General features: G+C 44.3%; 1 protein-coding gene across 2 annotated transcripts in view; it reads right to left on the bottom strand.

The window, feature by feature from the left end:
* Positions 1-17388, bottom strand: part of ABCA1 (ATP binding cassette subfamily A member 1) — a 120432-nt gene extending 103044 nt beyond the window's left edge. For both annotated transcript variants that reach the window (XM_004580935.2, XM_058672950.1), the window contains exon 1: positions 17080-17388. The gene's annotated coding sequence lies outside the window, so the exon portion shown is untranslated. The remainder of the gene's footprint in view (positions 1-17079) is intronic.
* Between the last annotated feature and the right edge of the window lie 9498 nt (positions 17389-26886).

Below are 26886 nucleotides of genomic sequence, written 5' to 3'. Positions count from 1 at the left end.
CAGAACAGTGGCAGAAAGTTCTACTCTGACCTTACTAGACGCAAACAGATAAGCTTCCTGCTCCAACACTTCCCACCCACCTTGCTATTGCCTGGGTTCCTGCAAGATTCCTACTCCCTCCTCCCCCATCTCAGAACACAGTGACCAATTCTAGGAGCAGTTCAGTCCAGAGAGAAGGGTTTGGCAATGCCTAAGCCCTTCTGTGCAGGTAACTGAAGCCAAGGGGACATTTCCACATCAGTCTTCCAAGGAAGTGAACAAATAAACCCAAACCAAAAAGCGCATGTACTAGATTTCTCAACATTTGAAAGCACAGCACACTCACTTCTGCCCTCATACACGTTTCCAATTACTGGCTGGAAATGGTCCACTTCACAACTGCCAGTCAATAGGCCTCTCTTGTCCACTCCTGGATGACCACAAGCCACTTCACTCATCTCCCTGATCTGAACTTGCCCCCTAGCCATCCATGTTACAGAGTGCCCAAAGTTAATGAACTCCAACAAATATCTCAACACATCATTTCCTGCACCTCATTCCCTTTGCTAGCTCCCACAACCAAAGTCCAGCATCACCAATGTTTACCTGGCCACCCTGATAGGCCTCCAGCCTACACTCATCATCCCCAGCTGCTAAGCCATGCCCTGGCAAACACTCACAGGCTCTGAAAGTGCTGCACTCCGTCCCGTCACCGGAACTTCACTGCCACGCTCCCTGGTCTTGAACTGCTTTCTTGTGCATTGCCAGCCTAGCTAACTCTTCTTCACCCTTAACCTTCACTTGGCTATCAGTTCCCCACAAGTCCTAGCCTGATCGCCTCCCCTGCGCTGATAGCAGAGTCAGGAGCCCATCCTGGGGCTCCCACAGCTGCTTCTGCCTTCCCTCGCAGCATTTCTCCCATCTTCAGACTGCAGGGACCAGTCCTTTTTCTTCATTCCTGTTTTCCCAAGTAAGCAAAACAGTGCTGGCAATGTACTGTAACAAGCACTCAAGGGATGTTTGCCTAATTAATTAAGGAAGAGATGGACATGAGAAATAGGGTCCCAGAACTCAAGGGTGGCAGGTCTCTTGGGCCTGTGGTAACTGATTTCTCAAGCTTGATTAAACAAGTTGGGTAAATAATAACCCAGAGGAGGAGCCTTGTTCAGCGGGCCTCTACCACACACTTGAGACAGTCTCAAGGGAGTGTCACACTTCCCAAATAATTCCTGGGGGATCTTGACAGGTGTAATTGAATATAAGGCTACTTCCCAGTAACACTGGTTTTCATTCTGGACCAAGCAGGCCTCCCAGGGCCAGCAGGTCACAAAGTCAGCTTTTATGCTCTTCCGTCCTCTGGTTCACTCCCCAAGGGGCTGCAATGGCCAAAGCTGAGCCAATCCAGAAAGCCAGAAGCCAGGAGCTTCTTCCAGATCTCCCACATGGGTTCAGGGTCCCAAAGCTTTAGGCCACTCTCAACTGCTTACTAGGTGAGGATTTAGCCACAGAGCCATCACACTGGTCCCATTTTAATGCATGTAAATTTTATATCAATAAACCTGGCATTAGCCAAAAAAAAAAAAAAATCTACCTCTTATGAAGATGAGCATACCCTCCAAATCAAATTATACCTTTGAACACTGAAGAGCTGCATGGCAGAAAGCCATTGACGGTGTGGTCCCCTGGGAGCAAGAATAGTAGATGAATATTCATCACCACTTACTAATTCCACAAAAAAAAAAAAATCCAGCCTTAACTCTGCAAGGCCCTCATGAGGCACAACAAACATTGATGGAGTGTCACAGGCTGTTCCAGATCCTGCAGGCTCAGTAGTGAATGACGGAGGCCGGGTTCCTGCCTTCATTGCGCTTCTGCCCCAGCAGAAGAGATGAGAAATTGACAAAAAACTGAAGGCTGTTAAGGTGGTGGGTGGAAGGAGTGCAAGGAAAAATGAGGAGAGTACAGGACAGAGGGGAGCAAGAGAAAAAGCTGACTTCCTTCTAATGGCACAACCTTACGTCAGCGAAGTAAGAGGGCAGCCACAGGCCACACGCAAGGGGTCACCTGGATAATGGCTGGCAGTGCAAATGTTTGTCACTTTTCCCTGCACCCAAACTGACAGGACAGACAGATTCAGATGTAAAAGGGGAAAATAACGAGCCTTTGTCCTCACTGAGCACCCTGCTTCCCCACCTACTTCCTCATCAAACATTTCTCCCTTTTGAACTTGACAAGTCCACATCAAAGAGAGATGAGAAGAGACCAATAGTGAAGAAGGGAGGAGGAAGACAATGTAAGAGGATTTTTTCCCCCACACCGGTGCAGGGCAAAGAAAAACAGGAACTCCCTCCCGTGACTGTCCTCTCCCCTCCTACAGAACTGAATCTGTCAACGGAAATGTAGTGAGGGGAAAATGCATGTGTCTGCACTGCTACCAGAAGCTGTTGGCTGGTGCAGCAACAAAAGGCTGCTCTGCTCTTTTTCCTTCCTGCAAGAGCTCTGTCAGCAGCACCAGACCTAGTTCTGGGCTCCCATCTGAGGCAGGGGGAGAATGCTCACATCCTGGTCAGGCCATGTTGGCAGTAAAGTGGAAAGTGTGCAAAGCAGGGACCACACAGGCACCACATCTCATTGGGAAAGAGAAGCTGGCTGGCCATGTGAGACAGCAGGGAAAGCTTTCCCAGGGACATGCATCATTTGACTGCTGTATTTAGCAGGTGGAATTGTGTAGGGAGGCCTTGTCCCACCACACCTCTGATGAAACTCTCAAAGTGCAAGACTCAGAGCTGGCCCAAAGGTGTCTCAAGAAATAATTTTTTCCAACAACTACTATCCCCACTAAGCTATTGCTCCTTCTACGTTATTGGGTCTTTTGAGTACATTTCTCTGTTTAAAAAGAGAAGTGTGTTCATTTTTATTAGAAAAACAGATCTACACTGGCTAACTCCCCCAAGTCCAGGGCTGAGCCAATCCAAAGTCAGGAGCCAGGAGCTCCTTTTGCGTCTCCCACATGGATGCACGGTGCTAAGGCTTTGGGCCATTCTCGACTGCTTTCCCAGGCCACAGGCAGGGAGCTGGATGGGAAGCAGGGCATCTGGGATGAGAACTGGTGCCCACATGGGATCCCAGCCGTGTTCAAAGTGAGGATTTAACCACTGAGTCACCATGCCAGGCCCCTGAATACATTCCTCTTACAAGTACTATCCAAAAAGTTAGCTTATCCAGAATATATAATCAGTAACTAATCTTTACTTGTAAACAACAGTAGTAATACAACTATTTATCTAAACATTAAATAAATGTGTGTTTGCATATTCTGCTTCTTTAGACAAATTTACACATAATCGTATGGAGACAGAAAGTGAAGTTTTCAACGTAGCTCTCAGTACTTTGCTCTTTCTCTCTTTTTAATTATTTGAAAGGCAGAAAGAGAGAGAGAGAGAGAGAGAGATCTGTTATCCACTGGCTTACTTCCAAAATGCCCACAAGAGCTAGGGCTACGCCAGTTTAGAGCCAAGAACCAGAAACTCAGTCCAGGTGTCTTGTATGGGAGGCAGGGACCCAACAACTTGAGGCACCATCTGCTGCCTCCCAAGGATGGCATTAGCCGGGAGTTTAGGCAGGACTGAAACCCAGCCACTCTAATTTGGGATACCCTGATGGGGTCTTCACCACTACACCAAATGCAGATGCCCACTCCTCAGTTTCTCTGGTTTTTTTCTTCATTGTGGCAAAATGGACAAATAAAAATGGTGTTCTAAATATTTTCCAGGAACAAACAGACAGTAAACCACAAAGGAGGAGGCAGATTTGACTGTTATCAGACGTGTACTGAAGATGTGCTGGTGCTAAAGCAAAACTGATTGCCTCTTCATGAGAAGTGGATGCAAAAGAATCACAGACGTGACTCATGTGTCTCATCTCCAGAGAGACATGCAGGGTCCTGTGATGTTAGGATGTGAAACTTGTAAGCCTGGCCGAGTGTGCTTGCTTTGGAAAAGGAGTCCTCTCTAATTGCCTCTCTGAGTACATAGCTCTGGCCCAGCGGTCTCGTCCAGAGAACTTACTAAAGGCTTAAGGACCTCACTGGAACAGCTTTAGGAAGGGACATGGCTGTCAGAGGAATGGGACAGGATTTTGCATGATCCTGTGATTTCTCCAGGGCTGACCCATCAGATATACTGAGCTTGAAGCTAATTTCACTGCCTTGGTTGAACTCTTCTTGCCTCCAGATGCCACTGGCTCTGTATCCTTAAAGGTGGTCTTGTGAGAGGCCCTCACTCTTGCAGCTATCCTCTGGACCCACAGCTCTGTGAAATTCCCCTGAGAGAGATTGGCAGAAGGGCCAAGGTGCTGGCACAGCACTGTGTTTATCCATCCACCATTTGAAGTTAACACTGTTATGCTCAGTTTTGAAGACAAATGAGGAAAGAAACCATCCCAGGTAAAAATTAAAGATAAAACAAAGTGATTATATGATTCCCAAATGAGACTATTGTGGCACGTATTTGGCATAAAAAGTCATTGGGATTTCTGCAACCCACATGTTCCGGTTCAAATCGCAGCTCCATTTATAATTCCAGTTTACTGCTAATGTACAGAACAGGAGGCAGCAAGTGCTAGTTTAAGTAGCTGGGTCTCTGCTACTCACATGGGAGACCCAGGTTGGGTTCCAGGCTCCTGGTTTCAGTCTAGCTCAGCCCAAGCTGGTCTGGTCCAGCCTCAGTCATTGTGGCCATCTGGGAAGTAAACCAGAGTATGGTAGATGGATAGATCAATCATCTCTATCTCCCCGCCTCTTTCACTTGCTCTCTGTCACCCTACCCTCCCTCTATATTCTGCCTTTCCAATAAATAAATAAATAAGTCATTAAAACAAACAAAAGAAACAGAAAATGCATCATACTCACTTTATTGCTGGTAACCAGAAAACTAAAGATTATCAGCAAACCCTTGTTTTACCATGGAATACATATCTAGGTTCATAGACAAAGTTATTTGCTTGTAGATAATTTTCAGAATGAAGGTTATAAAATGAATACATAAAAGAAGAAATTCACAAGTATTGTATCCATCTGTAATGAGCCTTGGAGAAGTATAACTCCACTTGTTGTCAACACCCCTGTTTTAAAGGAGATCCTAAAACTTCAAAGCAATTTCTGTTTGCCTGATCCTGGGACAATCAAAGGCGCCATTCCTCACTTCTAACATTTCAGAGGCTAACAACTGAGCCAGGACTTCCAAATGCTATGCCCAAGTCTTTGTTTCATGTCGGTAGAAATAAGGAGAAATTCTAACAAAGCAGTAGACACAGTCCCTCTTCCCCTGCTGATTTTCACCAAATATACACAGAGCAACCTTCAAAGGAAGCCTTTAGCAAACAACACAGCTATTTGCTTTTTCCCTGGTCCGGGGTATGTAGCACATAGGAAGAACTTTTCCCCTAGGGAAAAAAAATATCAACCTACCAGCATTTTATGTCAAAGGAAAAAACATCAAACGCTTTTAACCACAACCATACTGCCCCAGAATAAAGGGGGTGTGAAGAGAAGGGAATACAGAAATTATAAAAACCCTGAGCTCCAGAAACCCAAGCCCCCAACAGCAACCATTTATTTATGGAGAATCTTGATTAGATAATATTCCTTGCTGTGGCAAGCTTTTCCAAATGAATTTTGGAGGAAGAGGTTTAGTGAATACACCAAGAAGCCTCATTTGCATTGGCTTACATCTGGGAAAGAGCAATGGCTTCAGACCTTCAAACTCCTCCCAGCTAAAGGTTTATCTGTTTAAAGCGCTCAAAGAATGCAGGCACAGGCACACCCACCTCTTACACTGTCTTTTCTTCCCTTTAGGCTTGTTCCACCACAAAACCAGTATGTCAAATACTTGTCACTTCAGTTTTCAATTAACCAGTCCAATAGGAAGAAGAGAAGGATTCTGAATCAGATAAAGACGGGTTTGAATCCTGACTCTGACTCATCAGCATCGGGACCCTGAAGACTCTGAGCCCTGTATCCTTTCCACAAAACAGAGTCAATAAATAAATATGCAAAATATTTAGAACCCAGAACCTTGTAAAATACAGTGCACTGTAGCTATTATAAGGATTAGTACTGCTTATTCTGCAAAGGGCAGGGCACAGAATGCCCTGGTGTACATGTGTGGTGGGCAGGGGCAAGGGTAAGGCCTTCCCAAAAGAAACTGGATCTGTCTCTAACGCTGTGCACCCTGGGAGTAGAGCATTTCTCCAGTATCTTGGTGTCATGCAGGGGCCACTGTTGATCATAAATTCCCTCCAGGGGAACCCTATCACTCACTTGCACTATCGCCTCCAGCTCTCATGGCTCTCAGCTCCCAGGACTCACAGCACACAGCCTGCTCTCGCCAAGTCTGCAGCTGCTGGTTCAGTTCTCACTCCCTTTCCTCCAGCCTCTCTGTCAGTGACCTATTAGAAAGCTAGCCCTATTACTCCCTCCTTCTTTTCAGTTTTATCTACCTCCTTTTCCAGGGGACCCAACTAGCAGGTGGTTCCTGCTATGCACAGCACATCCTCGCATCTCAGAATCTTACTCTTCCACACCCTGGGCCAGGATGACTCAGTACTCCATAAACATTCAAAGACTGAAGGTCTCTGTAGCAACAATCAAACAGGAGAAAAGACCATTTTGAAGTGGATTCCCTATAGTAACAAATCAGAAACATCACTGAAAATCGAGGTAGGAGCAACCCAAAACTATGACAAAATTTCCAGCTGTGTTCAAAGCAACAGAAATTCAAGCTGGCATACATTTCATGCGATTTCTCTCAAAAGCCTCTCTATATGGTTGGGAAAGAAATTCCTTTTTATAACTTCATGTGAGCAAAACAGAATCCACCATCTGCCAGGCTGGGGTTCTAGAAACACCAAAAACATGCCACCTGCCAAGAACACCTTCCCTAGAGGCTCAACCTGCAGTCCAAGACTGTGAGCATTATTCAGGAACCTTGAACTCTGAACTCACAGGCTCAAGAACTCACTCAATAAAACCTATCAACACCTGCATACAATTTTTCCATCAAAACATTTATTTTCTTCGCCTTTGCCAAACTGAGTTATCCAGGCTCTTTTCCAGTTCTAGGTCATAGACTGTGAGATCAATACCAGCAGTCCTCTCCAAAGTAACCTCACTCCAGCCAGCCCTTAGGGCAGAGTTAACAGGTGCCTTCAAGCCAAAGCCATTCAGCTAAACAGATAAGTGAGAATTTAACCAGGGTTCCAGGGCAGGCTCAAAGGCACAGGGTCTAAGTCCTGTCCTCCAAACCTTAACTCTTTTCTTAGAACACAAACCACTTTGCCAGCTGCCTTGCTAAATTAAGACAAAGAGAATAGGATCTAAATTCAAATTCACATACTTGTGATTCCGAATAACAGAAGTTTCAGGTTGCTTAGTTTTTCTTAATTACTAAAATTATGAAGTCTGCTCCGTGGGGCCTAGGAGGACCCTACCAAAATAAACACAGCCATGTTATTATTATTAGAGTATCAAGATTCTGAGTGTCATGGATTTGGAAGGTGCTCCTATCATTTTCACAAATGTTCTGTGTGTTATTACCCCCACCTACACACACACACACACACACACACACACACACACACACACACACAGTACTCAAGGAAAAATGGACCTAAATCTTGGGTGGGTATTCTATCAGCTTCGTTTCAACTGTGCTTGTACGAGAGCATTGCAGAAGCTCACAAGGAGTGCCCGCAAGCAAGGAGGTGCTAAGCCCACAGCAGGTGAGAGCCGCTGGTGGTCCCCTGACAGAACTCCCGAAGACAGAGTGCCCTCCCATCTCTGCAGGCTCCTGGGGCACACCCCTTCCCTTTAAAAGCACCAAGTGTCAGACAAGCCTTCATTTGCTAAGCAGAAGAGAAAATCAACTGCGATCATGTGCAGTGTGACTGGAACAGAGGAAAAAGAGGACTGATTCCACCAAATTTACAAATTTTGCAATAAGACAACTGAATAAACACTACTTGACCAAAGGCTTTCTTTATTTTGAACTTAAGGTCCCTATTTAAATTAAGCCAATCATTAAAGTAAAATGAAAGAAAAATCACCCTGCTTTGAATCATAATTAATCCTAAAAAATAATAGAAAAGTACAGTTCAAATGAAGGCAAACAAGATGGGTGTACGATTACAAAGCAAAGAGGAGCCAGATGATAGCAGGAAAAAGTTCTAAGAAAAAAAATGAAAACCTGTAGAGGGAGCTTAATTTAACAGCTACTGAGTCATACTATGTGCTAATCACTTCAGTAAGAGAATCAGGTGCAGTCCCTAAAGACTATGCCTCTTAACAATCTAAAACACAGCTGTCTGAAAGAGGTCAGAATTTCATTTCAAAGAGCCTTGAATGCCAAGATAAACAGACCACTAATGCTGGCAGGTCCAGAGAATCTGACACTTGTTTAGCACCTAATCTTTTACACAGTTAATGATGTTTAAATAAACATTTGCTGAACATTCAATTTAATAGTATCATTTGTCTATTAGCATATACAACAGTGATGACATTACGTTGTTGTGATTGTTAATGTTGTATGTACCTCTTTTCTTCCCCCCTCCCGGTACTAAGATCAAGTTTACCACAGCTAAAAGAAACCTATCACCTCCATTCCAACACTGCATCTGAGGTGACTAAGGATCTACAGGTCTAGGCTCGCCAGCTCAGGCCTTCATTTTCTCTCCACTTTTCCAAGGAAAAGTGCAGCTGGCACTAGTGTTACCTTCATGTCAAACTCCAACCATCTAAATACCAGATCCAATTGATTTCAAGCAGCCATCCCCTAAGGATTTGCTTCTTCAGCAAAAACAAACTTTGTTTGACTCTTGGCAAAAAACAATTATTCCCAACCTGGCATCCAACAGGCCTTTTGCAATGCAAGAGTAGACAGGGAAAGGGCATTTAAAAGACTTAGCCATTCTTTCCGCATCCCACTACTCAGATTTATCTTGCTAAATTTTTCCTCCTTCTTCCTGCCAATCCCAACACAATTTCTTTTTGTACGCCAACAACCTAAATCTCAGAGAAATAAAATGACTTTCCAGGTATCATTTTGTTCCTTAATACATTTGCAGGTATTCCTGAAAATGCTGTAATTACACATATAATTTGGAGTATATGAGCCCATATGTGCTTTTTTCTGAAAAGAGAATCCATAGTTTTCCACATATCTTCCAAAAATTAATCATCGTTAAACACTTGCATATATGAACAAAAAAAGGTGAACTGAAATTTAATTGTTCCACATCTAAAGAGCAATAGAAATCAGTGATCCAGTGTAAGTGAGGAAGTTAGTTCAGTAATATCATTGTCAACATCTTTTTTATTTTTCATGCCTGAAATTATCAAGGGAAGTTACATGGAATAAAAGCAAATTGAGATGAAGTCATCTAAAATGTAAGCTTTTAATGTCAACACCAGCACTGTATACCAAATATTGTACACTTTATAACACACACACACACAGAAACTGAGGTGACAAGAGATTGATAGCTTGTACATTTTTTGGGGAAAGGGCAAGTGCTGGGGTCCATGCAGTGGGTGTGAATAACACAAAGGTGTGAAGAAAACAGCTCCCCTGCTTGGAAGGGCCCAGGGGAGCTTCCAGCTGTTTGACAGGGCCCTGCGGATTACCCTCTGACCACCTTGACACAGTTTCACCTCCTTTTTGCATGGACACTCAACCACCCCATTAAGAATTTTGTAATCTATTTGAAGCACTGTTTGCCCCTGTGAGATGGCTTTTGCAACCAACATGAGCCTGAGAGTTAATGTTATTGATAATTAGTGAGTGGGCTTTTAACTGCGCACAGGAGTACAATTAAACCCATGCTGTTTCTGGACACCTTATTGGGTGCCTGCCTACCCACTGCCCTGAAATCTGGCCCAGACATATAGCATGCCTTCTGGGAAATGGCTTGATAAGAATTTTATAAACTAATGAAAGTGATGGGAGTATGGGCTGAAACTGCTATGACAAAAAATACAGCTACTGGGACCCTAAAGGCCATCCTCTTACTGTGACCCTAAAGGCCATCCTGCTATGACCAAAGATATAGCTACTGTGACCCTAAAGGCTATCCTGCAATGGTAAAAAAAATATAGTTACTGTGACCTTAAAGGTTAGCCTGTCCTTGCAATTCTTTAGAACATAGAAATGTAGTTGTTTTGGCTGCTTTCATAATTTTTTAACTAGAGGAAATATAGGATGATTTTATTAACATCATAAAGATATACTTTTGATTATTGTTTGATTGTTTATGAGGTTGCAGAGCCTGCAGTTATAGGGGCACTTAACGTTTGAAACTTTTTGTCTTAGATCTTTATGTTTTTTCTCTTTTGATGCGTTTCTCCCATTAAGTGATGGATAAGTTGTAGAATAAGAATTGTAGTAGAAGTGTATTACTGATTAATATGTGTTGTCTACTGAGGAATTCTTGGCTGCAACATCAGAATGGATAATGCCCTGTCTTAAGGTGAAACAATTCGCAGAATTATCTTTGGAAGCACCCACTTGTCCATTGTAGAGTCGAAACCAAAATAGAGTAAACATGGCTCATTATTAACTGCAATTCTTTTTCGCCGTTATAACTCCAACTTTACTCGCTTAACTAACAAACTGCGTGAGCTTGCAGGCCCAATGGCCAACTAATGCCAATGACCCCAATTCCCATAAACCAAGGCCCCAGACTTATTAACCCATATATAATTCAAGATAGGGGCCTGGTTGTTACAGGTGGCGCCAAGGGTAGAGCCCAGACTTGAGGAGAGCAGGTGGGGGCTGGCAAGCCAAAATAACCAAGGAATGTGGAATCCTCCCTCATTCATCTCTCAGGCTGTTGTAAATTGTGCCCCCCTGAGGCTATGTCAAACTGCCCCTAAAAGAAAACCTTGTACTGCTTCTTTATAAAGTGGACATCTTTCTCCCATTGTCCACGATGATCCTAGAATTGTGATCCGTTTCTTCTCTCTACACCTATTTCACACACCCTTCCCGAGCTCCAAACTCAGCTGGAGCTGGACTTCGGCAGGCAAGAATTCTGATCCACATTAATTTGACTCTGATATTCATGTTCTTTCTCAGTAATATCTGCACATACTCTTATGTCCTAATATTAATCATATGATCTATTGACTTATTTAGGAAGCACTAAGTAAGCATAAGTATCTTCAGGGAATCTTTTTTTAAAGATTTATTTGAAAGGTATATTTACAGAGAGAAGAGATGACAGAGAGAGCGTGAGAGAGAAACAAAGATGTTCCATCTGCTGGTTCACTTCCAAAATGGCCACAACAGCCAGAGCTGAACAGGTCTGAAAGTAGGAGCCAGGAGCCTCCTCCAGGTCTCCCACGTTGGTGTCAGAGGCCCAAGAACTTGAGCCATGCCCCTCTGCTTTCCCAGGTCATAAGCAGCTAGCCGGATCAAAAGCGGAGAAGCCAGGACACCAGCCAGCACCCATACGGGATGTCAGTGCTTAAAGTTGAGCCCCTGTGCCATCCTCCTAGGGGATCTTTATGAATGGACCAACTGTTAGAAAGTTCCTACCAGGAAATGCCATAAACTAAACTGCAGTTATAAAATATCAACTTCAAGAATAGCCAGATAAAATGCTTGTACTTCTAAATACTTCCTCAAATTTCGCTCTGGCTTAGAAAACACTGCAAACTGCAAACACAGACACACTCACAAAAACACTGTAATTCTGCCTTTCAAATAAAAATAACATTTTCAAATATATACATAAAGGTAGAACCAAAACACATGAGGATATTTTGCATTTTGGAAATCTAGCCTACTTAGCTATCTCAGCTTCATCAATAACAAGAAATTAAGGCACAGCTCGCAATACTTGAATTTGGAATTTTACAGACAAGAGCATTTTTTTCAAGTCACAGCTGCCTCAAAAAGGGAAGCGAAACTGAGCAAACACAATTGTTTATCCTATAAAAAAGTAATCTGGCTCAAATGATTGAAGTTTGCACTGAAATTTCTCAATCTACCAGAGGCCTAACTTAAGTGCGGTTATTGCTTATGTCTTTCCATTCCAGAGTTCTTCTGTGATGAGCCTGTTAGCTTTACTGATCTTTGAGAACACAAAGAAGCAAACACGAGGTTCCCATTTCCTTCGCTGGCCTTGTTCAAGTCAGCATATACTAAGCATATATACTTCCACCTTCCATATTAAGGTGGAAGGATTAAGCACAGGGAATAATGAGTCAAAGACCTCCGTCTAAAGAGGTAAATACTCCAAAGAAAAGCAAATAACTGTTCACTGTGGTCATCTGAACAAGGAGCAACTAAACAAATAAGCCAGGTCCCATGAGAGTGAGAAAGAAAAAATTTCATTTTGATTTAGGAGTGAGGCATATAGGTTCAGGCGAGCTTCACAAGGAGGGTGACCTTTAAGTAAAATCCTCAAGGAGTTTTAAAAAAGGCACCAGGTTTTGTAAGAAGTTCTTTTACAAACACTGTGCTGGGAATCCGGCCTGACATGGCCCCTGTGCTACAGTAATGGCTCTCTGCTGTCACACAGCTATGTTATCCACAGAAAGCAAGGAGGCTCTGGTATACAGTTTTACATGCAAGATTCCCACCTGCTGCCTTCAGGTAGCTGGAAAGGTACCTCTCTAAATAACATTTAAACCTAGTTACCAGGTCAGGAAACCATTTTCAGGTGGAAATGCCCACAGGAAAAGGAAGAATCACCTCTGGCTCTATCGCTAGGATATCTTTTGCTTAGAAGCTAATCAACTCCATTACTTCCAAACTCCAGAACCAGGCACTTAACCTGTCTATACTTCAGCTTGGTCATCTGTGAAGAAAACAGCCATGTCCTTCACTTGCCCTGGTGAAAACGAACCGAATAATTACAAGAAAAAGCTTAAAACCATGTCCGCATACAGTAAGTCAACAGTAAGCATAATTGTTTTACTGAAAGATGTTTTCTGCTAGTTTATTTATCATTTGTTCTACCAAAGAATCAGAAAAGCCATTTCTCATGCTAGTTCACTTTTATAAGTCATATTTTGAAGCTTTTTTTTTTTAAATTAGAAACAGCTAAATATTACAACCGAAAAAGAAGCAAAGGTAGGACTAGCAGTTCGGCTCTCATTATTTTCTTTTTCTTTGGTTCCCAACGCTTTCAGAGTCAAATACTCTGTCATTTATTTTCTATGACATAAGACATTTTGAAGTCACGGTCTACTTACAAGCATTTGACAGAAGCAACAATATAGTTTGTTTTAAGCCAAATTTTAAAAACTAGAGTTGAGTTCATTTTACTGCCAGGTCTTTCCGTGGCCTTGTATTCCTGTACAACTGCAGACTTAAGCAGCTGAAGGCAGAACTTGGCTGAATCACTCGTGCCAATCGGGGAATATGATTCAGGCTTGTCGATGGTGATAGGGACCAGAGCAGATGCGTGCACAGTATACAGTCAGCATCCTTAAAGATGCCCTGCTCACAGCAGCCAAAATCAGGCCACTTTGTTGTTTAAGGTGATAGTTCAAGAACTCTGGAACTGGGCCTGGCAGCGTGGCCTAGCAGCTAAAGTCCTCACCTTGAAAGCCCCGGGATCCCATATGGGCGCCGGTTCTAATCCCGGCAGCTCCACTTCCCATCCAGCTCCCTGCTTGTGGCCTGGGAAAGCAGTCGAGGACGGCCCAAAGCTTTGGGACCCTGCACCCGCGTGGGAGACCCGGAAGAGGTTCCTGGTTCCTGGCATCGGATTGGCGCGTACCAGCCCGTTGCGGCTCACTTGGGGAGTGAAACATCGGATGGAAGATCTTCCTCTCTGTCTCTCCTCCTCTCTGTATATCCGGCTTTCCAATAATAATAAAATCTTTAAAAAAAAAAAAAAGAACTCTGGAATTTACTAAGCTCTGCCACTTGCAAGGTGTGTGGCCGGGGAAAAGCCACGTGACCTCTCCATTTTTTAATGAGTCTGTTGTGACGATGAAGGACAATACCTAGCATTTAGTGATATGTGTCTATTAAATAAACATTGCAGGTGTCAGGTGTGTTAGTTCAGATGCCACTTGAGAATCCCCACATCCCATCCCATGTGACTGCCTGGGTTCAAGTCCTGGTTCCATTTTCAACTCCTTTCAATTCCTGCTGGTGTGCATCCTGCAAGTCACCAGAGGATGACTCTAGTACTTGGGTCCCTGTCACCCCTGTGGGAAAATTGAACTGAGTTCTGGGCTCCTGGCTTCAGCCAGGCCCCGGCCCAGCTGTTGCAAGAGTGAATCATAGCAAATGCAAGACCTCGCTCGGTAGGAGTTTGTCTGCCTTTCCAACAAAATTAAAATATATTTCAAAGCTGTTATTTGAGGCTGGTCTGAGTGCAGCAGTGTTTACAACTAACTGATCAAAGTTAATTTGAAAAATAAAAACTGCAATAACTTTGGCATTCCTTGTTTTCCCATAGGCAAATCTGAAGATGGATTGTTTTCAGACTAAGCTCTCCCCTAGCATATTAAATAAAACGTGTATTCAGAATGTTTTGAAAACAGATGCTTCAATAGTCGACCAAAAGGGACATCACAGTTGCATTACCTCTTTAATATTTTTAGACTTCAGAGTGTTTTATAAAAGCAGAAACCACAGAAATTTTGGTATTTTCTTTGACAGTCACAAGGCTTATAATTTAAAATCATCTAAGACAATACCGACTCAAATATTTTAGGACATAAAACTGAAATAGCAAAGATTTTCATTTGCAGTCACCACAAACACAGCATACACATCCTGGTTTGTTCCCACCAGAAAAAAAAAAAATTCAACTCCTCTCTCCATACAGGGTAAGTACTATGAAGGATAATAAAACCAGAGTTGCTAAGTTTCATTCATTTTTAATCATGTTTGCCTAAGCTGAAAACCATCAGCCCCTAATCACTCTTCCAGCCCTGGGCTAATGCATGTCTCACATAAACATACTCTAAGCCGTAAAGTGCCCAGGGTCCATCACACACCTTCACTGTGCGTCTAAATGCTTGTAAGGACGGAGATGGCAAATGCTCAACTCCAGGGAAGTCGCCCACACCACAGGTGTCCGGTCACAGCGCCAGCACTGTGGAACGCCACACTGGCACCTGCAGACTACTCACCACAGGACGATAGTAGCGCCTGCCCCTGAATGCACTGTGGTCACACCCGCTCCCCTGGTCCCTATGATTCTACCGTTTGCTGTCCAAGAGCTCTTGTTTCACCCTGCGTATCTAACATCTCCTCAAAAGTCCCCATTATAACTTATTTTAGCAGTTCATAGGGACACTAGGGGCAACAGCTCACAAGCAAAACTTTGTACTCAGAAGTGGTTCTATCTGAAGAGGAGCTACTCGGGAATATTCTCTCTGCTTTCACACTATTTGAAAGTTTCTCTAAAAGTGGTAAGAATAACAGGAAGCCTTCATTTTTGTATTAGGTTTGAGGAAAGAGACTGCAATAGGAGATGAGAAAGTCTTGGTTTAGTTGGCATTCAATTTTTGTCTAAAAAGGTCAAAATTTGGGTCTTAATTCCAAGCTATTGTTCTAAAAGAACCAATAATTTTCTCCACTCTTGAACTTGGGGGACATAGTTGTCATCTCTTCTGTAAGGCAGTAGGGATTGGACAACACAGGGAAAGTGACTTTGTTTAAAATACCAACTCTGTCCTCTGTTATTATATGAAATGCATATACCACTCCCTTCCTTCCTGAGGTGTCACGGACTTTGGGTTGTAAAAGCTGATGGGATCCATGCTGCACAAAAGCAAAGGCAATTATTCTAATGCCAAACACATCATTTTCTTCTTCATTTGTAAAATTCTTTCCTGCTTGTGGGAATTTCCAAAGAAGAGATGCATGGACACACAACCCTGGTACCGGCCGACACCCCCACAACATTCTCTGATTTGGCAACGCTCTGGTGTCAGGGAGAACGCTAACAAGCAAAACAAACAAACAAACAACAACAACAACAAAACGGGCGGCCGGTCTTTCTGCCTGAACTCCCTACGACTCTTCTCCAGTCTGCAAACACCGGTCTTAGCCGGATTCCCCATCCCTTCCCCACTGCAGCCCCAGGCTCATTCCTAGGCCACCCAGCCAGGAGGCGCTGCGGGTCAGTCTCCGGGGTCCTCCCGCAGCCGGCGCCCAGCTCCCCCACCCGCACCGCGGAGCCCAGCCCAGCCGCCCAGCCGCCCAGCCGCCCAGCCGCGAGCTCTGCGCCGCCCGCCGGGGTTACTCGCGGTCATCGCGCTGCACCACCTCTCCGCATCCGTGCCGGGCCAGAAGCTGCTCCCCAAGACACGCGCAGCAAAGGGACGGAGCGGAGAAGACAGGCATGGGTACCCCCAAGTTTCCGCGAGTTCTCCCGAAGTCTTGTGTTTTCTTTTTCAAAGGTGCAAGATTTGTCCGTTTCCCCCTCCCCCAGCCGCGCCAAGGACAGCAGACCCCGAGAACGCAAAAGTCTGCAAGACGAAACACCCCCAAATCCGGCAAAATCCCCGAGGCCTCAGGCGAGCAATAACACAATGGACCCTGTTTGGGACGCCTTCTACTCGCGTTCTTGGGGGACAAGGAGGCGCCGCTCCAGTCCCGGGACACACGGGACAAAACCCCAGGTCAGAACCTAACTCTTCAGAATAAAGTGGGGATTCTGAGGTACCACAGGTCCCGGTGGGCGCCGGCGGACCCGCCGCCAGAGGAGTTTGCTGCAGGCTCGGGCGCTCCGGAACAAAGAAGCGCTCCAGGGCGAGACCTGCGCCTCTCCCGACCCGGGCGGCGGCGCTCGGGGTGCGCGCAGCAACCCGCGCCCCACAGCGCCTCAGGTACTGCGCCTGGGGTCCAAGGCCAGAGATGCTGCCCGGGATACCAGAGCCGCGCGAGCCCCGACGTGCGGGGTGGTCACCGAGTGACCAGAGCTCCCCTTCAGACACCTTTTCCCGTGAACGCCGTCCCTGCCCCTTTGCATCACTGAAAGAAAGCATGTGGGGGTCCGTACTCTGTTCCCCCAGACCCAGCGCTTTCCCCCTACAATAACAACCCAAGTCACTGGGAAGTCTCTTACCTGGTTTCCACTTCTGTTGTTGGTGCCTCTTTCCCCGACCCCTGGACAAAACCTTCCGAAGAAGGGGAGAAAAAGAATTGGGGGAGAAGGGGGAGGGGCAAATAAAAACAAAAATGAGAGAGCAATGCGCCGGGAGAAATGGGCTGCGGCTGCCTGGGTCCCGGGACGCCCCCGGCCCTGCCCACCCGTGCTGCAGCAGAGAGGTGTCGGTTCTGCTGGGCCGTCCCGGCCGCACTCACTCTCCGTCGGAATTACTGTTTTTTTGCCGCGACTAGTTCCTTTTATAGATTCGGCTGCGCTGGGCGCCGGGGTTACTGTCGGTCAAAGGCTGTTCTCTCCCTCCTCCCCGCCCCCTCCTCCTCTTCAGTCCCGGCCTGTGTTTATGTAGTTCAGTCACTCCGCGGCCAGCACGTGGAGCGGCGGCCCGCCCCTTAAACGGGCCACGTTCCGCCCGCGGGAGAGGCGCAGGGCGCCGCTGGCGAGGCGGGCTCGGAGGTCGGCGGGGTGCTCGGCGCCCCCTGCCCCTGCCGGAGCCAGCCGGCCCCAGGAGTAGGAGATGAGGGGCCTGGGGCTGCACCCGAGAGACTAGTCTTGGGTCCAAGTTCTGGGCAGCCAAGTGCATTAGTGGAAATCGTTACCTCAAAACTTGTGTTTTCCGCAGTTTGTTTTTCTTCTTTGTTTCCCCGGTCGCAGGGATTGTGAGAGGGAGGGTCAGGCTGAGATCCGTCTCCCGGGACCTTCCACCGACCTGCAAGGTAGACTGAATGTCTGACTGCTTTTGTTTTCCAGCGCAAACCCTGCAGCTGGATCTCCCTGGGGGTCTCTTGCCTGTGAGCGTCCCAGCCCCAGCACCCCCACAACCAGGACCTAAGGAGAACGTCTTGCTCCCTCTCCTACACTGGGAGAAACAAGCAAAAGGGGAACGGTAAGGACCCACCTACTTTTAATTTTCATTATATTGGTCAGCCTCCTCCCACCCCTCCCCCGCCATTCTACCTCACCCCCACCCCCATTTCCCCTTGAAAAATACCCAGGGCCTGTATCTTAGCTTGTCTGGATTTGTCAAGTGCAGCTCAAGAATTGTGGTGTTGTAAAATGGCATAACCTCTCCTGTTGCAGTCTTCCCTTTGGCATTGGCACTCAGGAGAAGGGCACCTGAACGAAACCTGTGAGGGGCAGAGGCGAGTGCCTATGGAGGCCCACAGGCCATCTGCCTGAATAATTAGGTCCTAAATCAGGACCACAGACAGTACAATAAATATCTTCTAGTGTGACAATGATACCTTTGTTGCAACCTTGAAGGGCAGGTTCACTTTGGATTCCACAGTTTGGCCTGATTTGGGCAAGAATGTGATGAAGAGGGAGAGCTGCTCCCAGCCCTAAGTATCTCCGTCCCCCACCCATTGCTACATGTGGACCCCGGCTGCTGTGCTCCCCTCGACACCACAATCAGTAGCACCTCTGGACACAAATGGAGCTCAGAGAGACACCCAAGTTTGTTCTCTCTGTTCTCTCAGTCCATTAAGCCGGAGAAGCTTTGACTTGTAAGAAGTATGAGGGGGTGTCACACTCAAGCCTTCCAAAGCCCCAGAGCCCAGGAGAGGGCTCCCTTCTGCCTCAGTCAAGAATTATAAGACATTACAAGGTAAGGCCAAACTTGGCCCCACCACAGGATTTGCCTTGTGGATAACGTCTTTCTTGCTCTGTGAGGAGGGACTATATTTGCTCTCTTAGTCTCATAGAAGTTTCCTGAAAATGAATTTTAGTCAAATCTTTGAGCTCCTTGGGAAAGTGACACTATAAATGAGAGGATGTTATTAGCTGAGTATTGGTATCATGTTCAGATGCCATGCATGGCCTATAAAGATTTAGAAATTCAGAGCTGGAAAAGAGATCCTTTGTCTGTAAAGGAAAGCTTTCCTTTCAGATCCTTTGTCTGTAAAGGAAAGCTTCCTAAAAGGTGTTACTATCTCGAAAATAGTTTTAGGGAGGAATGACATCTCTCTGGCCTTCTGTATCTGTCCTCTTCCTCTGCTACAAATTATAATATTTAAAATCCCACCACCTAAATCGGTCTTTGTAATTTTGAAGGATATGGTTCCAAGAGCATCCTAATTATAGATAATGCCTTGGAGTGCACTAATGGGGAACAGCAAGCAACACGTCTAATGGAATAAGACAAAGGCAAGGGCCTGGTGTGATGGCTTAGTTGGCCAGTCCCACCCTTGCATGTACCAGCACCCTGTGTGGATGCTAGTTTGTGGTTTGGCTGCTGCACTTCCCATCCAGCTCCCTGCTTATGGCCCGGGAAAGCAGTCAAGGACGGCCCAAAGTTTTGGGACCCTGCACCGTGTGGGAGACCCAGAAGATGCTCTAGCAGTTGCAGCATTTGGGGACTGAACCAGTGGATGGAAGATCTTTCTGTTTCTCCTTCTCTCTGTAAATCTGCCTTTTCAATAAAAACAAATAAAACAAGAGTTAGACAAGATACTGGTGAAAGAAGAAAATGAAAGCCCCAAAGAGAAAGTATCCATTGGCTAAATGCACAAGTCTATGACCCCAAAGCTAAAAAAAACCCCTGCTTTTTGCATCACACTTAATACAGGAACACATTGTAATGCTTGGCATATGTTTATCTCGCTAATCTTTTCATTCTGCTTTCATCGGTTTAAAAGGCAGAGAGACAGAGAAAGATCAAGGAAGAAGAGACCTTGCATTCCTCAAACGCCTGCAATGGCCTAAACCAGGCCAGCCCAAAGCCAGCAGCCAGTCCAGATCTCCTTTGTGGGTGACAGGGACCCCTTGAGTCACTACAGGGATCACTGGCAGCGATCTGGACTCAGAGCGGAGACAGGAAAGACAGCATCCCTAGCAGCGTTTTTAACACTTGGTCAGACATGCCCCTTTTCCCCATCTTGCTGATCTTTAGTTACAAGAACCCAGTGCCACACCACAAACGGGCCGAGGTTCCAGAGATCTCGCTCTGTGAACTCCAAACCCTTGCTCTGCAAATATGACAATGTTGAACGCTGAAAGTACTGAATTCCAGAAGTCGGAGCCCAGGAGACTTGCCCCTTGTGGAAGAAGTGTGCACATGAATGCTCTCCCCTCCAGCCCTTGCGTGCTCTAGGTTGATATTCTGCAGTAGCTGCTTCTCCTTGTCTTCTGATTCCTGCTAACCCCTAAACTATCCCAGGTGACCCTTCCCAGACTGGTAGGCAGGCCCCTCCTTGTTGCTGTTACTCTGCAGAAGCCGACTGCTTAAATGCAGTCTGGGTAGTTTGGGGTTCTATTCTGAGATGACCCTTGCAACTTCTAATTACAGAATCGACCTTCAGGCAGCTGTGGCCTTGGAAATGTTGCTAGAGGTCACGGAGCTCCGGAGAGGCTCAATTTTATCATCTGTCGGGCTTTTTAATTGGAGATGACCTAACAGACCTTGCTTGAAGATTGCTTTGATATTGTATATCTGTTACCCAGCCTGCATAAGACACATGTGCACGTTGCTAAAATATGAACGATTTTCACCATACATGTGTTCTTTGCTTTGTAGCAATACTATTTGGTTTTTGAAAATGCCAAAAATTAACAGTCCTGTGGGAAGTCAATTAGAAATTTTAAAAAGTATTCTAAAATGATTTTTCAGGCTGAATTTGTAATGGTTGCAAAGATCTAGTGGATATTGTCTTAGAGGATCTCTGGAAAATGGGAAATACCTTAAATTTTAAAAAGAATTGGTCTGTCATCTTTCAAATAAAGGTAAAAGTACCCATAGTTTACATTGGAATCAGCTTAATGCCAATGCATGGTTAGACACAGAAACAAATCATTAGGTAATCAATGGTCACATTCAAAAGTACAAAGAAATACCATTACTTGTAGAGTAGACCATGGATCACATAGGCCCTCAATATAATTTAATTTCAATGTCATTCTCTTATTAATGACTCCCACAGATACACAAGCAGATGCAAAACCATTATCCTTCTGTAGCTGAATAGTACTTTTGTGAAGTTTGTCATTGCATCAAGAAGTAGCATAGGTTATGGACAGATTTCCCTGAATTTCTAGTTAACCGATACACCACTCTTTAAAAGTCACACGTCCAATCTTCCTTTCTTCAAGCTCTCCTTTCCTTAACAGCCAAATGGTTAGAAAGATTTAGTCTCTGTTCCCTCCTCTTAACTCTCAAACTAGTGTGATAAAATTTTCATCCCCATAGCTCTGAATCTGCACTGATCTACATTTATTAATGACTTTGGGGGAGGGTATGTGGAAGAAAGAAGTAATTTCTTTTTTTCCAATTGTAAGATGCTTTTCATGTGGAACACTATGTAGGAGAAATATCTCAAGCTTGAGAAAACTTCATAGTTGACATTGCAGAGGACCTCTTTTCAGTCAGCAGGGTATCTGATCTCGTGTTTGACACTACTGGCCGCACCTTCCTTTCTGAAACTAGTTGTTCTTTTGTGTTTCAGTTAATCTAGTTCTCTTTTTTCCTACTGCCTTGAAGATTTTATTTATGTATGTATTTATTTGAGATGCAGCAAGAGCATGCCCTGTCACCTGCTGGGTCATCCCCAGTGCCCATAACAGCTGGGACTGGGCCAAGACAAAGCCGGGAACCAGGAACTCAGTCCAGGTGGATGGCAGAGACCCAGGTGTCTGAGCTATCACCTGCAGTGTTCCAGGGTGCACATCAGCATGAAGCTGGAACTACAAGAGGGAGCTGGAACAGAGTCAAGAGTGGGTTTTGCAAAGGCACTTACATTTACCAGCACAGCAGTTAGCAAGGTGTTCTGCAAGCAAGCCCTCCCCCACCAAGTAAATGTATCTTCCCTTTAAATGTCCCACCTCCATCTGCCTTTTTAAATTATTTTTAAATTTTTTTTGTGCTTTATTTGAGAAGCAAAGACAAGCAGAGAAACTCCTAGATTGACCACTCTCCAACTAATACTCACAAGTGGCCACAATAGGGTGGGAACTCAATCCAGGTCTCCCATATAGGTGTCTGGAAGCCAGTTCTAGACCCATGACCACTATATCCCGCTACAGCGCACCACTATATTCCACTAGCAGGCAGAGTTAAGATCTGGTGCTAGGGACAATGAAGTAAGACATGGGCCTGTTAACCAGTAGGCTGAAGACACACCCCATGTGCTTTTAATGATACCATCATCCAAATATTATGATAAATCTTATTTATGCTATTCAACTTTTTCATCTCTGGGTCCACCTTTCTCTTCTCATTTGAAAAAATACCAAGGCCAAGTCAGTCACACCTCCCAAATACTTTTTAAGATCTGTCCCTTTCTCTGCATTCCTAGCCCGAGACCAAGCCAAACATCTGGGTTTCTACATTGCACTGAACTCCAAGCTGCATTGCTAACACGTGTTTCTTCTGCCTGTTTATCCTCCCTACAGCAATAGAATGATTTTTGCTTGGGAGGGGAAAAACCTGAACGAATCAACACCCAAACAAAAAGAATCGTATGGTTCTCCATAAAACTTTCTGTAGTCCTTTCATGTTTGTGAAGGGGCAAAAAATGTCTTCAGAATTCCTTAAGAAGACCAACTGGAAACATGACATTGTCTGCACTGGAAATTTAATGATAATCCCTGCTGCCTGCTCTAACCACTTCCTTCCCCATCCCACCTCTGGCTGCTCCATTCAGCACACTTAGTATGTCTTCCCATTGCTCAGAGCCCTCTCCCTCATCTCCATCTGTCTCCCCATTGTGCTATTATTCTAGAAGCAAGAGGCAAGAGGGGCTGGAAGAGAAGGCATAGTCCCTCATTAGATGGAAAGTTGAATAATACAGGAAAGAAAAAGAAAAAAGAGCATTTTTGTAAAGTCTCCAAATTCATAGGCAAATATTACCCTATTTTCAGATCCACTAGCAAGTGTAATTAAAGGAATTCACAGATAGTAGTCAGTACCTTTAAGTTTGAGAGGATAATAATTGGGCTCAGAGCCCTAAAATGAGTACTTATTGGATGACAAGTGATATAGCTGCATTTCTTTCCTTATTTAGAGTGCTTCCTTGGTACTGCTGAATTCATATTCCTGGCAGTGATTTCTGGGATGAGACTGTTTTGTTTCTGTACCAGGAGCTTTGCTTCTCTGTGATATATTAATAAGAGAGTAAGTCATTAAAGAAAAAACTACAGGAAATTTCTCAGACTCCCTTTTCTCTTAAGCACCTCAAAAGTCAAGTTTCATTTTTTCCCTTCAAAGTTCTGACATGAGTCCTTCAGGAATGAATGGTTTACTCATGGGTTTCTGTCTCAATGTTCCTACATGGTCCTGCTCCATCCCTGTCCAGGACCCTTCAAAGCTTCTGAAATGGTCTACACAGGACAAAGGTGCCTGGCCTCCTTCAACACTAACTAACCTGCTGCATTGTGGCCACACTGCAGGGGCAAGCCTTGGCATCTCTGCTTTGTTGCCCTGCCACTAGTGACTGATGTAGAATCTGAACCACCACCTAGCTGGTTTGTCCTCACAGGTCAATGTCCAGGAAATGAACTTCATTCCTCCATAAGGACTGGACTACCTCTAAAGCTGGTGTCCTATTAACCAACTTCTTCTTGATGAACTTCATCATTTCCCAGAGTCTAGCAGAAAATCTCCACATCTACATAAAGGGGAAAAGAAAGCTAATGTGGAGGGCTAATTCCTTAGGCTTCTACAAACAATAATAATAATAATCAGATACAAGAGGGAGACGACATAATAGGAGTCATGACAACTGAAGGCGCTAGTAGGGTTCCAAGTAACTCAGTAGTCTGGAAGTCAGCTTAGCAACATGTATGGAGAGTTCCTGATCTACTCATTTTCTTGTAGGCATTTTTCCAAGGGAATATCAAAAACTACGGTCGATGACTTACATTTCGAACATTTGTTTCTATGTTATTTGTAAACATGCATATTTTTAAATATCTAATCACACAACCATCTAAAAGTTCCAAAACAAACCCTTATATATATATATATATATAAAACATAAAGCAGAATATTAATAGTTATGAAAAAGAAAATGTTTTGAAACAATCATATGGGAAACTGCTTATAATTGTTAACTAGAAAAAAACAAAGTTATCCTTTGTGTATACATAATTCATATTCATTATAACAGTTATTTGTGGCTTTTCATTGGATGTACATGCTTTGGAAAGATCCCACTTAGGGGCTAACAGCAGTTTTTTGTTGGTGGGGAGTTACAAGCAATTTTTCCCTTATGTATCTGTATTTTTGAAAATTTCTAGAATAAATATATGCTTTTTGAACTAAGGAGGGTGATATAAACACAGAGTTTGCAGACAAGCTTTGGAAAGAGAATGCTTGCAACTGCAAAAAAGCAAACCATAAATTACCCATGGATATAGTCAGTCCTAACATATTTTTAAAAGATTTTATTTTATTTTTATTGGAAAGTCAGATATACAGGGAGGAGGAAAGACAGAGAGGAAGATCTTCCACCCAATGATTCACTCACCAAGTGGTCACAATGGCCAGAGCTGAGCTGATCTGAAACGAGGAATCCGGAGGCTCTTCCTGGTCCCAATGCTTTGCACCATCCTCGACTGCTTTCCCAGGCCACAAGCAGGGAGCTGGATGGGAAGCTGGGCTGCCGGGATATGAACCAGCACCTATATGGGATCCCAGAACGTGCACGGCAAGGACATTAGCCACTATGCTATCGCTCTGGGCCCAATCATAATATATATATATATATATATATATACATATATATATAATATATATATTAAAGATTTATTTATTTTTATTACAAAGTCAGATATACAGAGAGGAGAGACAAAGAGGAAGATCTTCCATCCGATGATTCACTCCCCAAGTGACTGCAACGTCTGGTGCTATGTCGATCAGAAGCTGGGAACCAGGAACCTCTTCTGGGTCTCCCACGCGGGTGCAGGGTCCCAAAGCTTTGGGCCGTCCTCCACTGCTTTCCCAAGCCACAAGCAGGGAGCTGGATGGAAAGTGGAGCTGCCAGGATTAGAACTGGCCCTCATATGGGATCCTGGGGCTTTCAAGGCGAGGACTTTAGCCACTAGGCCACGCCGCCGGGCCCAATCGTAATATATTTTAAAGGCATGTGTATATGGTAACAAAGGACAGAAGAGAATATGGAGAGATAAAATGATTAACAGCTAGATCTCTTTGATGAATAAACTTATAAACTGCTGAGTAAAATAAAGAGAATTTTAAACTAATCTGCGGCATCCATTACAAAGTGAAAAATCCTATGAGCTTAAACCTTTCTTCTGAATTATCCCTCCTCTCCATGGAATATATCTGTGTGTCCTTAGACATAGTTCCTCACATCTGTGCCCGCTTATTCATCTGTCAATTGGAGTAGAAGCTACCTTGTAACCTTGTCCTGGGCAGTAGATGAGTTAGCAGGTACCAGTCTTCGGGTATAGTAAATGCTCAATAAATGATTGCTACTATTAATGTCACTTATTGTCATTATCATTATTATCCCAAGTAATGATATCATTGTCCCTCAACATCTGGCAACAATTCAATAAATGTGAATCTTTTCCTAAGCATCCATCTGTGGGTTTCTCAAGAGAGCTTTTTTAAGTTTATCATTTGAAAGAGAAACAAAGGCCTTAGTTTATACTTTTGCTAGGTTGAGTTATTTGAGACCCACGTTTATGGTTATAATTGAACACAACTTTAGTCACAAAGTGGTAAAAGGATTTTATTCCCCTAATAAAAGAAGCAGAACTTCCTCAAAAATATCACCCTGCACCAACATCAAAGGCAGAGTCAAATCAGTGAGAGGTCGCAGAAGCAACACTCTTCAGGTGACCCAGAAGGGACCCCGAGAACACACCCAGGCCTGTGGGAGCACGAAGCTCGAGCCAAGCCACTTCGTTTATTAAACTGAGGCCTGGAGATGAAGGAAACAAGATTAAAAGAAAAAAGTCAGCACTTGCTGGGGGTACACAGTAAGACAAAATGGCAGAAAAGAGATCAGAAAAACATGTGGGAAGCCACACAGATAAAAGCATTTTCAAGGCCCAGCGCAGTAGCCTACTGGCTAAGGTCCTTGCCTTGAACATGCCAGGATCCCATAGGGGCACCAGTTCTAATTCCGGCAGCCCTGCTTCCCATCCAGCTCCTTGCTTGTGGCCTGGGAAAGCAGCCAAGGATGGCCCAAAGCCTTAGAACCCTGCACGCATGTGGGAGACCTGGACGAAGTTTTTGGCTCCTGGCTTTGGATTGGCTCAGATCCGGCCATTGCAGTCACTTGGGAGTGAATCATTGGAGGGAAGATCTTCCTTTCTATCTCTATTCTCTGTATATCTGAATTTACAATAACAATAAATAAATCTTTAAAAAAATTTCCAAATGAACCGTCAGTGTGTGAGAAGTAGAATTGGGAACAATCTAAGATTTGCTGACATAATGGTAATTATCACCTCTGCAGACAATTAGTCTCCTTATATTCCTGTGAAATTACCAGTGTGCTACACAAAATACAATACAGTAGCTACCATAAATCCGCAGATTCACACTCGTCATTTCCTGAAACCATGCAAAGGCAAACATAAGTGTGAGACTAAGAGATTTCAAGGAAAGTGTAGAGTCGTAGTAATTTGATTCTAGAAGCAGATGCTTGACAAGAAGTTATATTTAAATCAACCATCAATCTATCAGGACATAATTTCTAAATTTAGTAAAGAGTAACCTTTGCATTTCATCCTCCCAGTTGGCATATGAGTAAAATTATACTCCATAGTGAACTCTACGAAGGTGCATTATTTGATTTTTAG

The sequence above is a fragment of the Ochotona princeps genome, chromosome 14 (assembly GCF_030435755.1).
Source record: "Ochotona princeps isolate mOchPri1 chromosome 14, mOchPri1.hap1, whole genome shotgun sequence".
NCBI classification, from domain to species: domain Eukaryota; kingdom Metazoa; phylum Chordata; class Mammalia; order Lagomorpha; family Ochotonidae; genus Ochotona; species Ochotona princeps.
The sequence above is the reverse complement of the archived record's forward strand: the minus strand, read 5'-3'. Positions and strand labels throughout refer to the sequence as shown.